We start from the raw sequence: 17,248 nt of genomic DNA, 5'->3' as shown, positions 1-17,248 counted from the left end.
AGTTATATGGTAGTAAAATGCGAAAAACATGGAACGGTCATGGAGGGAGATGACTATGGTTCATTAGGACATTTTTGCTGATCCAGAAAAACTTAAGGCGATCCGGGCCCATGCAGAAGTTGTGGACTATATCACACGAAAATTAGAGAATCGGGCGAATTTCTAGTTTTATGGCCTTAAAACCCCAAAACACTTGGAATGATCATGGCGGGGCAGTGACTATGGTTCGTTAGGTCATTTTTAATGGCTCAAAAAAATTTAAGGTGATCCGGTCCATGGGCCCAGGGCCATGCAGATGGTGTGGTATATAGCACACGAAAATGAGGCAATCGGGCGCAATTCTAGTTTTATGGCCGTAAAATGCCAAAACCTTGGATCGGTCATGGAGGGGCGATGACTATAGTTCCTTAGATCATTTTCTATGGCCCGAAAAATTTAAGGCGAACCGGTTCCGGGGGCCCTGGCGCATGCGAAAGGCGTGGAATATAGCATACGAAAATTAGGGAATCATGCAGAATTCTAGTTTTATGACAGTAAAATGCCAAAAAACTTGGAACGGTCATAGCGGGGCGGTGACTAAGGTTCCTTAGATAGTTTTTGATAGCCCGAAAAAAATTAAGGCATCCGGGTCCTAGGGCCGGGACCACGCGAAAGTTGTGGGCTGTAGCACATGAAAATCAAGGAATCGGGTGAACTTTCAGTTTTATATTCGTAAAATGCCAAAACACTGGGAAAGGTCATGGAAGATGATGACTATGGTACATTAGGCCATTTTTCACGGCCCAAAAAATTTAAGTCGATCCGAGTCTAGGGTCTCGGGCCCATGCGAAAGGCGGGGTTATAGCACACGAAATTTAGAAGGGATGTGACTGTGGTTCCTTAGGTCATTTTTGATGTCCAGTAAAAATTAAAGGCGATCCGGGTTTGGGGGCCGGGCACATGCAGAAGGCGTGGGCTATAGCACATAAAAAATAGGGAATTAAGTGGAATTCTAGTTTTATGGTCGTAAAATATCAAAAACTTGGAACGGTCATGGAGGGCGGTGACTATGGTTCATTAGGTTATTTTTTATGGTCCGGAAAAATTTAAGAAGATCCGGGTTCGGGGGCCCGGGGCCATGCGAAAGTTGTGGGCTATATCACGCGACAATTAGGGAATTGGGCGAATTTCCAGTTTTATAGCCATAAAATGCCATAAACTGAGGAACGATCATGGCGGGGCGATAACTATGGTTCCTTAGGTCATTATTTATGGCCCGTAATATTTAAGGCATTCCGGGTCTGGGGGTCAGAGCCCATGCGGAAGGCGTGGGCTATAGCACACGCAAATTAGTAAATCAGTCGGAATTCTTGTTTTATGGCCGTAAAGTGCCAATATATTGGAACGGTCGTGGCATGGCGGACACTATCATTCCTTTGGACGTTTTTGATGGCCCGAAAGCTTTTAAGGCGATTCGGGTCCGGGGGCCCGGGCCCATGCGGAAGGCGTGCGCTATAGCACAACGAAAATTAGGGAATCAGGCGGAATTCTAGTTTTATGGCCGTAAAACGCCAAAAACCTTGGAACAGTCATGGAGGGGCGGTTACTATGGTTCCTTCGGTTGCTTTTGATGGCCTGAAAGATTTTAAGAGGATCCGGGTTCGGGGCCCATGCGGAAGGCGTGGACACACGAAAATTAGGGAATCGAGCAAAATTCTAGTTTTATGACCGTAAAACGCCAAAAAATATGGAACAGTCATGGTGGGGCAGTGACTAAGGTTCCTTAGGTAGTTTTAGATGGCCCAAAGAAAATTAAGGCGATCCGGATTCGGGGACCGGGACCCATGTAGAAGGCGTGTAATTCGAGTTTTATGGTCGTAAAGTGCCAAATATTTTGGAACGGTCATGGAATGGATGTGACTATGGTTCCTTTGGTCATTTTGGATGGCCCGAATAAAACAAAGGCCATTCAGGTCTGGGGGACCGGGCCCTTGCGGAAGGCGTGGCTATATCACTCAAAAATTAGCGAATCGGGTGAATTTCCAGTTTTATGGACTTAAAACCCCAAAAAACTTGGAACGGTTATGGAGGGGCGGTGACTATGATTCGTTAGGTCATTTATGATGGCTCGAAAAATTTAAGGCAATCCGGGTCTGGCTATAGCCCAAGAAAATGACCGTAAAACGCCAAAACACTTGGAACGGTCATGGAAAGACGGTGACTAAGGTTCCTTAGGTAGGTTTTAATGGCCCAAAAAATTGAGGCGATCTGGATCTGGGAGCATGCGAAAGGAGTGGGCTGTAGCATACAAAAATCATGGAATCGGGCGAACTTCCTATTATATGGTCGTAAAATGCCAAAAAACCTGAAACGATCATGGTGGGCAAGACCATGCGAAAGGCGTGGGCTATATCACAAAAGGCGTGGGCTATATCACAAAGAAAATCAGGGAATCAGGCGGAATTCTAGTTTTATAGCCGTAAAATGCCAAAAAACTTGGAACGGTCATGGCGGGGCGGTGACTATTGTTCCTTCGATCGCGTTTGATGGCACGAAAGATTTAAGAAGATCCTGGTCCAGGGGCCCGGGCCCATGCGGAAGGCATGAGCTTTAGCATACGAAAATCAGAGAATCGAGTAGAATTCTAGTTTTATGACCATACAACGCCAAAAAACTTGGAACGGTCATGGCGGGACGGTAACTAAGGTTCCTTAGGTAGTTTTTGATGGCCCGAAAAATAATTAAGATGATCTAGATCCTGGGGCCGGGACCATGCGGAAGGCGTAGGCTGTATGTAGCATACGAAAATCAAAGAATTAGGCGAACTTCCAGTTTTATGGTCGTAAAACGCCAAAAAACTTGGAACGGTCATGGCGGGTGGTGACTATGGTACATTACGCAGTTTTGCATGGCCTAAAAAAGTTTAAGACAATCCGGGTTTCGGGTCCCGGGCCCATGAGGAAGGCGTGGAATTCGAGTTTTATGGTCATAAAATGCCAAATAATTTGGAACGGTCATGGAATGGATGTGACTATGGTTCCTTAAGTCATTTTTATGGCCCGAAAAAAATAAAGGCTATCCAGGTCTGGGGGATCGGGCCCTTGCGGAAGGCGTGGGCTATATCACACAAAAATTAGAGAATCAGGCGGATTTCCAGTTTTATGGCCTTAAAACCCCAAAAGACTTGGAACGGTCATGGAGGGGTGGTGACTATGGTTCCTTAGGTCTTTTTTCATGGCCCGAAAAATTTAAGGCGATCCCCCAGGTAAATAACGCCAAAACATTTGGAACGGTCATGGTATGGATGTGACTATGGTTACTTAGGTCATTTTTGATGGCCTGAAAAAAATAAGGCGATCCAGGTCTGGGGACCGGGCCTCTTTTTTGGCAAATTATGCATCTTCTTTTAATATATCGACGGCATGTCTAATAAATTCACAAATGAGTTTACTTGATATAAATGATATTTTTTTACACGAAATAACAATTGTTTTAAAGCAAATAATTATGAAAACAAGCAATATACAGTAAATAAGGAAAATATTTACGGGCTTAACACCATTGCGCTTGACATGTCATTACATCTGTAAAACGTCTAGTTGCGATGCCGTCGTTCTATGCGGCCTAGTGTGATAGGCATGTCGCTAGGCCTTACGGGCCCTCTGATTGTGATATTATCGTCGAGCGCGGCTTGTTGTTGTTGGTGAATGCATTTGCCCGTGAAAAATAGTTAAAATCAAAAGAGGAATTGCATAAAAAGGATAAATGGTTGTAAAATTTATGTCGTTTTAAGGCTTTACACCTTCGCACCTAAAGCGGAAGGAGGAAAGGTGTTAAGAGAATTTAGAGTGCAAGGAATGTCAGATGCGATCATACCATCACAAACGCACCGGATCCCATCAGAACTCTGAAGCTAAGCGTGCTTGAGCAAGAGTGGTGCAAGGATGGGTGCCCCCCTGGGAAGTCCTTGTGCTGTAGCATACAAAAATCATGGAATCAGGCGAACTTCCTATTTTATGGTCGTAAAATGCCAAAAAACCTGAAACTATCATGGTGGGTGGGACCGTGCGAAAGGTGTGGGCTTTATCATAAAGAAAATCAGGGAATCGGGCTGAATTCTAGTTTTATAGCCGTAAAATGCCAAAAAACTTGGAACGGTCATGGCGGGGTGGTGACTATTGTTCCTTCGATCGCGTTTGATGGCATGAAATATTTAAGACGATCCGGGTCCGGGGGCCCTGGCCCATGCGAAAGGCATGGGCTTTAGCATACGAAAATCAGAGAATCGAGTAAAATTCTAGTTTTATGACTGTACAACGCCAAAAAGCTTGGAATGGTCAGGGCGGTATGGTAACTAAGGTTCTTTAGGTAGGTTTTGTTGGCCTGAAAAAAAATTAAGGCGATCCGGGTCCTGGGGCCGGGACCATGCGGAAGGCGCGGGCTGTATGTAGCACACGAAAATCAGAGAATCAGGCGAACTTCCTATTTTATGGTCGTAAAACGCCAAAAAACTTGGAACAGTCATGGCGGGTGGTAACTATGGTACATTAGGCAGTTTTGCATGGCCTAAAAAAGTATAAGACAATCCGGGTTTCGGGTCCCGGGCCCATGCGGAAGGCGTGGAATTCGAGTTTTATGATCGTAAAATGCCAAACAATTTGGAACGGTCATGGCATGGATGTGACTATGGTTCCTTAGGTCATTTTTGATGGCCCAAAAAAAATAAAGGCCATCCAGGTCTGGAGGATCGGGCCCTTTCGGAAGGCGTGGGCTATATCACACAAAAATTAGAGAATCGGGTGAATTTCCAATTTTATGGCCTTAAAACCCCAAAAAACTTGGAACGGTCATGGAGGGGTGGTGACTATAGTTCCTTAGGTCTTTTTTTGTGGCCCGAAAAATTTAAGGTGATCCCCAGGTAAAAAATGCCAAAATATTTTGAACGGTCATGGCATGGATGTGACTATGGTTACTTAGGTCATTTTTGATGGTCCGAAAATAATTAAGGCGATCCAAGTCTGGGGGACCGGGCTTCTTTTAATATATCGATGGTAGGTCTAATAAATTCACAAATGAGTATTATGACTGTAAAACGCCAAAAACTTGGAACGATCATGGTGGGGCGATGACTATGGTTAATTAGGTCATTTATTATGGTCCAGAAAATTTACGGCATTCTGGGTCCGGGGGCCCGAGCCCATGTGGAAGGCGTGGGTTATAGCACACGCAAAACAGGGAATCGGGCAGAATTCTTATTTTATGGCCGTAAAATGCCAAAATATTTGAACGGTCATGGCAGTGCGGTGACTAATTCCTTGGGTCGCTATTGTTGGCCCGGAAACTTTTAAGGTGATCCAGGTCTGGGAGGGCCCGGGCCCATGCAGAAGGCGTGGGCTATAGCATGCGTAAATCAGGAAATCAGGCAGAATTCTAGTTTTATGACCGTAAAACACCAAAATATTTGGAATGGTCATGGGAGGGCAGTGACTAAGATTAATTAGGTAGTTTTTGATGGCCCAAAAACTATTAAGGCGATCCGGGTCCGGGGGCCTGGACCATGCGGAAAGCGTGGGCTGTAGCACACGAAAATCAGGGAATCGAGCAAACTTCTAGTTTTATGATCATAAAACGCCAAAAAACTTGGAATGGTCATGGAAGGCGGAGACTATGGTACATTAGGCCATTTTTTATGGCCCAAAAAAATTTAAGACGATCTGGGTCTGAGGTCTCGAGCCCATGCGGAAGGCATGGAATTCAATTTTTATGGTCGTAAAATGCCAAAAGACTTGGAACGGTTATGGCAGGGATGTGACTATGGTTCATGTAACGACCCGATCGGCCGTTTTGAGTATTATAACCCCATTTCCCCATTTACTGCTCAAATTGGGCTTTACAGTTGTTGTGTGACTTTCCGGGGTAATTGGTTCGGGTCCGGTGAGGTTTTGGAATGAATTAGAACACTTAGTTCCAAGGTTTAATGCTTAAGTTAAAATAGTGACCGGATGTCAACTTATGTGTAAATGACCTCGGAATTTAATTCTGATGATTCCAATAGCTCCGTATGATGATTATGTGTAAATGCCGAAAATTAAATTTTTGGGAAGTTTGACCGGGGGGTTGACTTTTTGATATCGAATGTCGGAATCCAATTCTGGAAATTGGAATAACTTTGTTATGTCATTTATGACTTGTGCAAAAAATTTGAGGTAAATCAGACGTGATTTGATAGGTTCCGGAGTCGTTTGTAGAAATTAGAAATTTCAAAGTTCATTAGGCTTGAATTGGGGCGTAATTCATGGTTTTAGCATTGTTTGAGGTGATTTGAGGGTTCCACTAAGTCCGTATGATTTTTTAGGTCTTGTTGGTATATTTGGTTGAGATCCCGAGGGGCTCGGGTGAGTTTTGGATGGTTAACGGATCATTTTTGACCTTGGTGAGATTGCTGATATCTATTGCTGCATTTTTCGGATTTTCTCTTTCGCGTTCGCGAGTAGGCACTCGCATTCACGAAGAGGAATTTCAGGCAGGCTGGATTTACTCTTCGCGTTCGCGAGGGGATCTCGCATTCGCGAAGAGAAGCTGGGTTGTGCATCGCGTTCGCGTATGGGGTATCGCATTCGCGAAGGGAAACATAGTGGGCATGGGTTTTTGCCTTCGCGTTCGTGAAGGGGAGCTCGCGTTCGCGAAGAAGGGCTCGGTAAAGCATCGTGTTCGCGAACAGTGTCTCGCGTTCGTGAAGAGCAAATGTTGGGAAGCACATTTTGTGCTTCGCGAACGCGAGGGACCTGTCGCGTTCGCGAAGAAGAGAGGCCTGGACAGAAAGTTTAAGTTCAGAAAATGGGACTTCGTCCCATTTTCCATTTTTAATGATTTGGAGCTCGGATTGAGGCGACTATTGGGAGATTTTCAGAGGAAACAACTGGGTAAGTGTTCTTAACTCAATATTGGTTAAATTACCCGAATCCATGGTTATTTGTATCATTCAATTGGTGAATTAAGTTGGAAAAGTTTGAAAATCCTCTTAGTTTAAATTGAGGATTTGAAGGCCGAGTTGTGGTCGGATTTGAGTAATTTTGGTATGGTTGGACTCGTGGTTGAATAGGGATTCAGATTTTGTGATTTTTATCGAATTTCGAGACATGGGCCCCACGAGTGATTTTTGGGGCAGCAATTTCGGACTTTGGAAAAATATTAGTATTTTGATATGGAATTAATTCCTATAAATTTTGTGGGCTGAATCAAATTAATTGTGACTAGATTCGAGCCGTTTGGAAGTTGATACACGCAGAGTGGAATTGCTGGAGCATTGCTTAGCTTGCTCGACATTTGATTTGGCTTGTTCGAGATAAGTAACTCTTCTAATCTTGGAGTTGAGGGTATGAACCCTGAATATATGTATTTTGTGAATTGTTGGGAGGTGACGCACATGCTAGGTGACGGGCGTGTGGGCGTGCACTATAAAAATTATGACATAATTGGTTCTGTGAAATTTTGTAGTTAAATAATCTTGGCATTTTCCATGCAGTTTTATGTGTTAAAGAAATTGAGCGGAAAAACATATTAAAAATCATGTTGAGGCTATGTGCCAGTATTATTGGGACCCATAAAGGTCATATTGCTGTGAATTTTTGTGTTAAATTAAAAATTGATACTCAGTCATATTCATTTCATTGCATATCATATCTCAGTCTCTTTTGTTATTTATTCATACATCATATCATCATTTTGGGCTATTTTTCATGACATTATGAGCCCGAGAGAGATTTATGACTGAGTGAGGCCGAGGACCTGATTTGTGATGATATTTATGGGATCGGGCTACACGCCGCAACATGTTGATATTGGCCGAGGGCCTGATTGTGAGGATGAGTGTGGATCGGGGCTGCCTGCCTGCAGCATACTTTATTATTATAGCACGTGAGTTATCCATGCAGATTATAGCGCTTGGGCTGAAGGAGCCCCTCTGGAGTCTGTACACACCCCCAGTGAGCGCACGTACCTACTGAGTGCGAGTGCCGAGTGACTAGGAAGCATAAGTGATTGTGAGGTATGCCTGAGTGGCAAGAGTGATTGTGAGGTATGTCCGAGTGCCAAGAGTGATTGTGAGGTATGCCCGAGTGGCACGAGTGACTGTGAGGTTTGCCCGAGAGGCTGTATATGAGTAATGTTCTGCCCGAGGGACTGTTTATGATTTTTATCATTGATTTGCATTGCATTGGCATGCACACATGACATACAGGCATAGAGATGTATTTTTCCTCATGTTGTACAACATCACATCATTCATGATTTCTCACACATTTTTACAGATGGGCATAGTGATGCATTTGTTTTACACGGGTTATCCGGAAGGAAAATGAAACATCTTATTTATTATTGAAAAGATTTTGGGAGAAATTATTGTTTTCAAACTATTCATATTTTTGGCAACTTCGGCAAACGATTTGGGTTTTCACTGATGTATTTGAAATGAAGAACTATTATTTTTGAAATCATGATTTGTCTGAGCATTTTATCTCTGAGTTACTTCTGGTATTATTTGCTTTATGTTGTTGTGGACTATTGGTTGTGGACCCGACCTTGGTAGAAGCTCGTCACTACTTTCAACCTACGGCTAGGTTTGTTACTTACCCAGTACATGGGGTTGGTTTTACTGATACTATACTTCTGCACATTGCGTGCAGATGTTGGCTGTTGTTGTTGCTGTGCTCGATGGTTGCAGGACTTGAAGATGTACCTGCATTCTTGTTGTAGCTGCCTCTTGTTCAGGGTAGCCTTAGATTTGTAAAAGCTATGTTTATGTATTATTCAAATAGACTATGTATTTATTTCATTTCCGCTTGTATACTCTATTCTTAGAAGCTCATGATTTGTACTACCAGTTCTTGGGGGATGTATAAGATTAAGATGTTTATTCACTTAAATTGCTTTAAAAATTATTATTGGAATTGGATAATTGAAAGTTGGCTTACCTAACGGGTTGGGTTAGGTGCCATCACGACTAGTTGAATTTTGGATCGTGACAAGGTGGTATCAGAGCTCTAGGTTCATAAGTTCTACGATTCATGAGCAAGTGTCTAGTAGAGTCTTGCAGATCGGTATGATGACGTCCATACTTATCTTCGAGAGGCTACAGGGCATTTAGGATATATACTTCCCATCTTTCTTTCCTTATCGTGTGAGATTGATTCAGCTTGAGACATAACTCTTTGAATTCCTTCCACGTATTCGTATGCGCACATGAGCGCTCGGTATCATCTGTGCATCGCCGGCTTGGGATTCCTTAACGAAATTAGAGATGAGTATTCTATGTTTTGGTGATGGGCCAGTCTGGAGGACTTGAGGCCAGGTTTAGATCGCAGCTTAGGCCCGGTAGCTTCAGTTGTAAACTGTACATTTGGACTCATATGTCCGGTAATATCCCTATGAGGGGAAGTTGTGGCTCGATGAACGACGAAATGGCTTTGTGATGAGTATGATGTAAATACGGGATGTGTTAAAATGATTTGAATATGACGAGAAGTGTTCTTTGAAATGTAAAGGAAAGGCCATTGGGTGCTTGATTTTTGATTTGATGTGACGTACAATCTCGAGTATGAATGTTTTTAAGGATCTTTCACATTGTTAAATTTTGGGACAGACTAAATTTTCGTGTCTTGTTAATAAGTTTGGACTTGGAAAGATTTAGTGATTGCGTAGAAATTGTGATTGCAAAAATACATAACAAGATGCCAATTTGAGGCTAGGGAGGTGGGTTATCTCCTGGAGAGTAATCTACGTAGGTGTGTTCCTTGTAATGTGAGTGGAGTGTTTCTTTTCTGCCAGTGGGGCGTATGTGTGGAGAGTTGAGTTTGAATCTGGCTAAGAAAGTTGACTTGTATGTCAAGAGAAGGATTGCGAGCTTAGCGGATGATTTGGGGTATTTTTATGGTTGACGTTGTATGAGCTTAGGAAGAATTTTTCGTTGAACTAACGGAAGTATTAGGGCAGTAGTAGAGTATGGATATTGTGAGTTATGGAGTGATAAAATTATGGCTTTGAGCCAAGTGGGGGAGCCTGTTGCAGACGGCTTAATTTCATGGTTATATATTAAATTTTAGTTTGGTCTGAGGCATACTTGTGGGTTAGCTATGACTTGCAGAAGTTGAGATCGAGGACGACTCGAATAAGGAAATTCCTGGTTAAGGAGTATATTGCACGTATGAGTAAATGAAATTCGCGGAATGAGTGAGTTATTATTGGTGAATGATGTAGTGCGCACGGAGTATGAATTTGATATGTGGTGTTAAAGTAGAGTTACTTCTTTGAGTGTTGTGGTGCTAATGGGGCACATGTCTTTTGGCCCATTTGGGCGGCACAATTAGATTTGAGCAAAGTGCGAGAAGAATTCCAGTGGGTTTGAGAATTATATATAGCAATTGAGAATGTTTTCGGATTTGTGTATGGATAAAATTCGAGATTTGCATTTGATGGTGCCTGGACTTGCGAAAATTCTATATGACAATGGATTCTACTTTTTGTATAAGGAAGGTAAGAAGAACAATTTCAAATTCACATAAGGTATTCTCAGAGTGAGTGTTATAGTTGTGGTATTTTTGAAGGTGCTTAAGAAGAATACAGTTGCTTATGGGCCGTAGGGCGTTGTTGTTCTATGCTAAGGTTTGTAGGGTGAGTTGTGGTTAAAGATCATGATATTTTAGCAAGAAGAAGTATCAATCTAAAGATAAATTCGGAAGGGACTCGGAGAAAATAGGACAACTAGGTAGTAGGTTGGATCAGTATGGTAATGGATATGATCGGTTCTTTGGGTGCTTATGACGTGGGGGTTTTCTACAGGTGCTTTGTGGCAATACACCTAGACTTGGCGACCTGCGTGGCTTGGTCGAGTTAGAGGAATATAGTTTTAAGGGCTTGATTATGTGCAAATGGATTCCAAAGTATTCTTGATGGTTTCTACCGGTGTGGAGAACGTGTTGTGTATTGTGATTTCCTCCTGAAAGGAAGCAAGAGAAAGGTTTCTAACTAAAATGGTATGTAAATTATTGGTGACTCAAAGTTGATAATAAGATTCTTATATTTTTCACATGATGGCAAGATAGATGTTATGTGTTGTACGAAAGCTAGATTTTCATGTACAATGTGGCAGTACAGTTTTGAAGAGAAGGTAACGAATGTTGGACAACATGGACGATTTCAAATAACTAGATGAATATTATTAGTACTTGGTTTTGTATGAGAAAGGGGCGAACTTTAGAAGGTGCATTGTATTTTGACTTACGAATGTATAAATTAGTATTGCGGTACTCACACGGTTGATAGAATGCTGATATTCAAATTTTGCCAAGTGGCACGGAAGAATTTTTAAAGTATTTCTCGTGGGATGATCGTGTATGAGAGAGGTGTTAGACATTCGGGCGGTGGAGATGGAATCAAATGTGGTGATTCGCGTGTTCTATGGATTTGGAGATTGGAAGTTCTCAGGAGCGAATTGTTTCATGGTTATGGACTGTGAAGTTGTGGCCGGAGCTAGCCAAAAGTTAGAATGTGTTATGATTCAGTCATTATGGATTTTCGGAAGAATTTTTATCCATTTATGGGTAACCCGAGTTGATTTGGCGGTCCATTGGTAGGCCCAATTAAGATGTGTATTCTACACTGAGCCGGAATGGTTGGCTCCATACAGCTATTATTGAGGGATGCATCATTCGGTTGATGTTGAACTTATTCGTATTCTCAAATGATCTGTAAGTTACTCCTTTATACTACGAGAAGTTGTAATTCATTGGCTATGTGCACAGATGGTGCGGTTCTATTTAAGCTTTATAGCGGAATTTGAGAATATTTGAGTATTGCATGAGCGATTGCATAATGGTTATGTTCTTTCAGGTTTTGTGTGGCATTTTTGTCCTTTACCTCTTTGTGGTTATTGATTTTGAGCGAGGTGGCTCGAGGTATATATTATGGACCATCGTTTGGATGGGGTCACGCATTGCAGCGGAGTTATGTTAAGGTATGAACCTTGTGTTAGAATCGAGTGATGGTTCTACGGTGTATGATGAATTTTCAGCGTTTCGTTGTGGCGGTACTTGTTAATCTGGTGGGGCAATTCTCTCATTTGAGTCATTTTCCACGACTGGGTATATTTGAATTGTTGCTTATTGGTGCACGGATTGCATGAGCTGTGGCTCTGAGTTATATTGGTGCGGTATGTCTATGGAACATTTATGTTTCGTAATATAAGGCCACTAGACCTATAATGAGTAGTATCAGGTTTGATTTCGGTATATTCGGGAGTATAATATTGAGAGTCGGCTCAAAAGGTGATTATGGTTCTGGTTGGGGCGAGAGAGCTCCGTGACTTGTTGATCTGGTAAGTGGTCATGAAATTTCGCATGTTTCTTTTATTATCAACAGTGTACGAAGGTTTTGGGATGAGGTTTGGTTCGATATGGGTTTAATACTAGTATTTGGTTGGTTTTGAAGTAGTCAATGTGGTCAAGAATGATGCTATGAGCATGAGAGTTATGTAATATGCTGGGCGATTATATCCGTGGTTATATTTATAGCTCGATGCAGCTTGTTCGGACTTATACAATGCGTAGATGTGATATTCAGGTCTTGAAAAGAATTTTGGATGTTAGAAAGTTTGTTCCATGGGTTTTGGGCTAAGGTTAAATTAACGATTTTCAGTTATATTGTGTGGTCAGGCCTATATAGAATAGGGTGACGTGAGATCACCCCGGGTACGTGTGTGGTAAGATGGAATAATGATTTGATGGCTTGGAAACAACTTTTGGCACGTTCGAGGACGAACGCATGTTTAAGTGGGGGAGAATGTAACGACCCGACCGGTCGTTTTGAGTATTACAACCCCATTTCCCCATTTACTACTCAAATTGGGCTTTACAGTTGTTGTGTGACTTGCCGGGGCAATTGGTTCGGGTCCGGTGAGGTTGTGGAATGAATTGGAACACTTAGTTCCAAGGTTTAAAGCTTAAGTTAAAATAGTGACCGAATGTCAACTTATGTGTAAACGACCTCGAAATTTAATTCTAATGATTCCAATAGCTCCGTATGGTGATTTTGGAATTAGAAGCATGTCTGAAAAATTATTTGGAGGTCCGTAGTGGAATTAGGCTTGAAATGCTGAAAGTTGAATTTTTGGAAAGTTTGACCGGGGGAGTTGACTTTTTGATATCGAGGTCGGAATCTGATTCTGGAAATTGGAATAGCTTCGTTATGTCATTTATGACTTGTGTGCAAAATTTGAGGTAAATCGGACGTGATTTGATAGGTTCCGGAGTCGTTTGTAGAAATTAGAAATTTCAAAGTTCATTAGGCTTGAATTGGGGTGTAATTCATGGTTTTAGAATTGTTTGAGTTGTTTTAAGGGTTCGACTAAGTCCGTATTATGTTTTAGGACTTGTTGGTATATTTGGTTGAGGTCCCGAGGGGCTCGGGTGAGTTTTGGATGGTTAACGGATCATTTTTGGCCTTGGTGAGATTGCTGATATCTGTTGCTGCATTTTTCGAATTTTCTCTTTCGCGTTCGCGAGTGGGACCTCGTGTTCGCGAAGAGGAATTTGAGGCAGACAGGATTTACTCTTTGCGTTCCCGAGGTGGTCTCGTGTTCGCGAAAAGAAGCTGGGTTGTGCATCGCATTCGCGTATGGGGTATCGCGTTCGCGAAGGGAAACATAGTGGGCATGTGTTTTTGCCTTCGCATTCGCGAAAGGGAGCTTGCGTTCGCAAAGAAGGGCTTCGTAAAGCATCGCGTTCGCGAACAGTGTCTCGCGTTCGCAAAGAGCAAATGTTGGGAAGCACATTTTGTGCTTCGCGAACGCGAGGGACTTGTCGCGTTCGCGAAGAAGAGAGGTCTGGACAGAAAGTTTAAGTTCAGAAAATGGGACCATTTTCCATTTTTAACGATTTGGAGCTCGGATAGAGGCGATATTTGGGAGATTTTCAGAGGAAACAACGGTGTAAGTGTTCTTAACTCAATATTGGTTAAATTACCCGAATCCATGGTTGTTTTTATCATTTAATTGGTGAATTAAGTTGGAAAAATTTGAAAACACTCTTAGTTTAAATTGAGGATTTGAAGGCCGAGTTGTGGTCGGATTTGAGTAATTTTGGTATGGTTGGACTCGTGGTTGAATGAGGATTCGGATTTTGTGATTTTTACCGGATTCCGAGATGTGGGCCCCACGATTATTTTTGGGGGCACAATTTCGGATTTTTTTGAAACTATTAGTATTTTGATATAGAATTAATTCCTATTAATTTTGTGGGCTGAATCAAATTAATTGTGACTAGATTCGAGCCGTTTGGAAGTTGATACACGCAGAGTGGAATTGCTGGAGCATTGCTTAGCTTGCTCGACATTGGATTTGGCTTGTTCGAGGTAAGTAACTCTTCTAATATTGGAGTTGAGGGTATGAACCCTGAATATATGTATTTTATGAATTGTTTGGAGGTGACGCACATGCTAGGTGACGGACGTGTGGGCGTGCACTATAAAAATTGTGATATAATTGGTTCTGTGGAATTTTATAGTGAAATAATCTTTGCATTTTCTATGCGGTTTTATGTGTTAAAGAAATTGAGCTGAAAAGCATATTAAAAATCATGTTGAGGCTATGTGCCAGTATTATTGGGACCCACAGAAGTCATATTGCTGTGAATTTTTGTGTTAAATTGAAAATTCGTACTCAGTCATATTCATTTAATTGCATATCATATCTCAGTCTCTGTTGTTATTGATTGATACATCATATCATCATTTTGGGCTATTTGTCATGACATTGTGAGCCCGAGAGACTGGAGAGATTTATGACTGAGTGCAGCTGAGGGCCTAATTTGTGAGGATATTTATGGGATCGGGCGGCACGCCACAACATGTTGATATCGGCCGAGGGCCTGATTGTGAGGATGAGTGTGGATCGGGGCTGCCCGCCTGCAGCATACTTTATTATTATAGCACGTGGGTTGTCCGTGCAACACGTGAGTTGTCCGTGCAGATTATAGCGCTTGGGCTGAAGGAGCCCCTCCGGAGTCTGTACACACCCCCAGTGAGCGCAGGTACCTACTGAGTGCGAGTGCCGAGTGCTGAGTGCTGAGTGACTGGGAGGCATGAGTGATTGTGAGGTATGCCCGAGTGGCAAGAGTGATTGTGAGGTATGCCGAGTGGCAAGAGTTATTGTGAGGTATGCCCGAGTGGCACGAGTGACTGTGAGGTTTGCCCGAGGGGCTGTATATGAGTGATGTTCTGCCCGAGGGGATGTTTATAATTTTTATCATTGAGTTGCATTGCATTGGCATGCACACATGACATACATGCATATAGATGTATTTTTCCTCATGCTGTACTGCATCAGATCATTCATGATTTTTACACATTTTTGACAGATGGGCATAGTGATGCATTTGTCTTTACACGGGTAATCCAGAAGGAAAATGAAACATATTTTATTATTGAAAAGATTCTGGGAGAAATTATTATTTTCAAACTATTCATATTTTTGCTAACTTCGGCAAACGATTTGGGTTTTCACTGATGTATTTGAAATGAAGAACTATTATTTTTGAAATCATGATTTGCCTGAGCATTTTATCTCTGAGTTACTTCTGGTATTATTTGCTTTATGTTGTTATGGACTATTAGTTATGGACCCGACCTTGGTAGAAGCTCGTCACTACTTTCAACCTACGGCTAGGTTTGTTACTTATTCAGTACATGGGGTCGGTTGTATTGATACTACAGTTTTGCACATTGCGTGCAGATGTTGGCTGCTGTTGTTGCTATGCTCGATGGTTGCGGGACTTGAAGATGTATCTGCGTTCCTGTTGTAGCTGACTCTTGTTCAGGGTAGCCTTAGATTTATAAAAGCTCTGTTTATGTATTATTCAAACAGACTATGTATTTATTTCATTTTCGCTTGTATACTCTATTCTTAGAAGCTCATGAATTGTACTACGAGTTCTTGGGAGATGTATAAGATTAAGATGTTTATTCACTTAAATTGCTTTAAAAATTATTATTGGAATTAGATAATTGAATATTGGCTTACCTAGCGGGTTGGGTTAGGTGTCATCACGACTAGTTGGTTTTTGGGTCGTGACAGTTCATTAGGTCATTTTTGATGGCCCAAAAAAATTAAAGGCGATCCAGGTCAGGGGGACCGGGCCCATGCGGAAGGCGTGGGCTATATCAAACAAAAATTAGAGAATCGGGCAAATTTCCACTTTTATGGCCTTAAAACCCCAAAAAACTTAGAACGGTCATAGATGGGCGGTGACTATGGTTCGTTAGGTCATTTTTGATGGCTCAAAAGTATTTAAGACGATCCGGGTCCATGGGTCCAGGCCCATGCGGAAGGTGTGGTCTATAGCACATGAAAATGAGGCAATCAGACGGAATTTTAGTTTTATGGCCGTAAAATGCCAAAACCTTGGAACGGACATGGTCGGGCAAAGACTATGGTTCCTTAGGTCATTTTCTATGGCCCGGAAAATTTAAGGCGAACCGGGTCCAGGAGCCCGGGCGCATGCGGAAGGCGTGGGCTATAACACACGAAAATTAGGGAATCACGCAGAATTCTAGTTTTATGACAGTAAAACACCAAAAAACTTGGAACGGGCATGGAGGGGCGGTGACTAAGGTACCTTAAGTAGGTTTTCATGGCCCAAGAAAAATTAAGACGATCCGGGTCTGGGGGCTAGGAGCATGCAAAAGGCGTGGGCGGTTGCATACGAAAATTAAGGAATCGGGCGAACTTCCAGTTTTATGGTCGTAAAATACCAAAACACTTGGAACGGTTATGGCGGGCAGTGACTATGGTACATTAGGCCATTTTACATGGCCCGAAAAAATTTAACTATAGCACAAGAAAATTAGGGAATCAGGCGGAATTCAAGTTTTATGGCCGTAAAACGCCAAAAAACTTGGAAGGGTCATAGAAGGGATGTGACTATGGTTACTTAGGTCTTTTTTGGTGGCCCAAAAAAATTAAAGTCGATTCGGGTCTGGGGGACCGGGCCCATGCGGAAGGCGTGGGCTACAGCACACAAAAATTAGGGAATCAGGCAGAATTCGAGTTTTATGGCCGTAAAACGCCAAAACACTTTGAACGGTCATGGAAGGGATGTGAATATGGTTCCTGAAGTCATTTGAATCCTGAAAAGGTTAAAGGCGATCCAGGTCTGGGGGACCGGGCCCATGCAGAAGGCGTGGGCTATAACACACGAAAATCAGGGAATTGGACGAAATT

General features: G+C 42.3%; 1 pseudogene; it reads left to right on the top strand.

The window, feature by feature from the left end:
- Window positions 1–3,841: 3,841 nt before the first annotated feature.
- On the top strand, window positions 3,842–3,960 carry LOC142173205 (5S ribosomal RNA; annotated as a pseudogene).
- The last annotated feature ends 13,288 nt before the right edge of the window (window positions 3,961–17,248 follow it).

The sequence above is a fragment of the Nicotiana tabacum genome, chromosome 18 (assembly GCF_000715075.1).
Source record: "Nicotiana tabacum cultivar K326 chromosome 18, ASM71507v2, whole genome shotgun sequence".
NCBI classification, from domain to species: domain Eukaryota; kingdom Viridiplantae; phylum Streptophyta; class Magnoliopsida; order Solanales; family Solanaceae; genus Nicotiana; species Nicotiana tabacum.
Note: the sequence above shows the minus strand (reverse complement) of the source record. Positions and strands in the feature narration are given on the sequence as shown.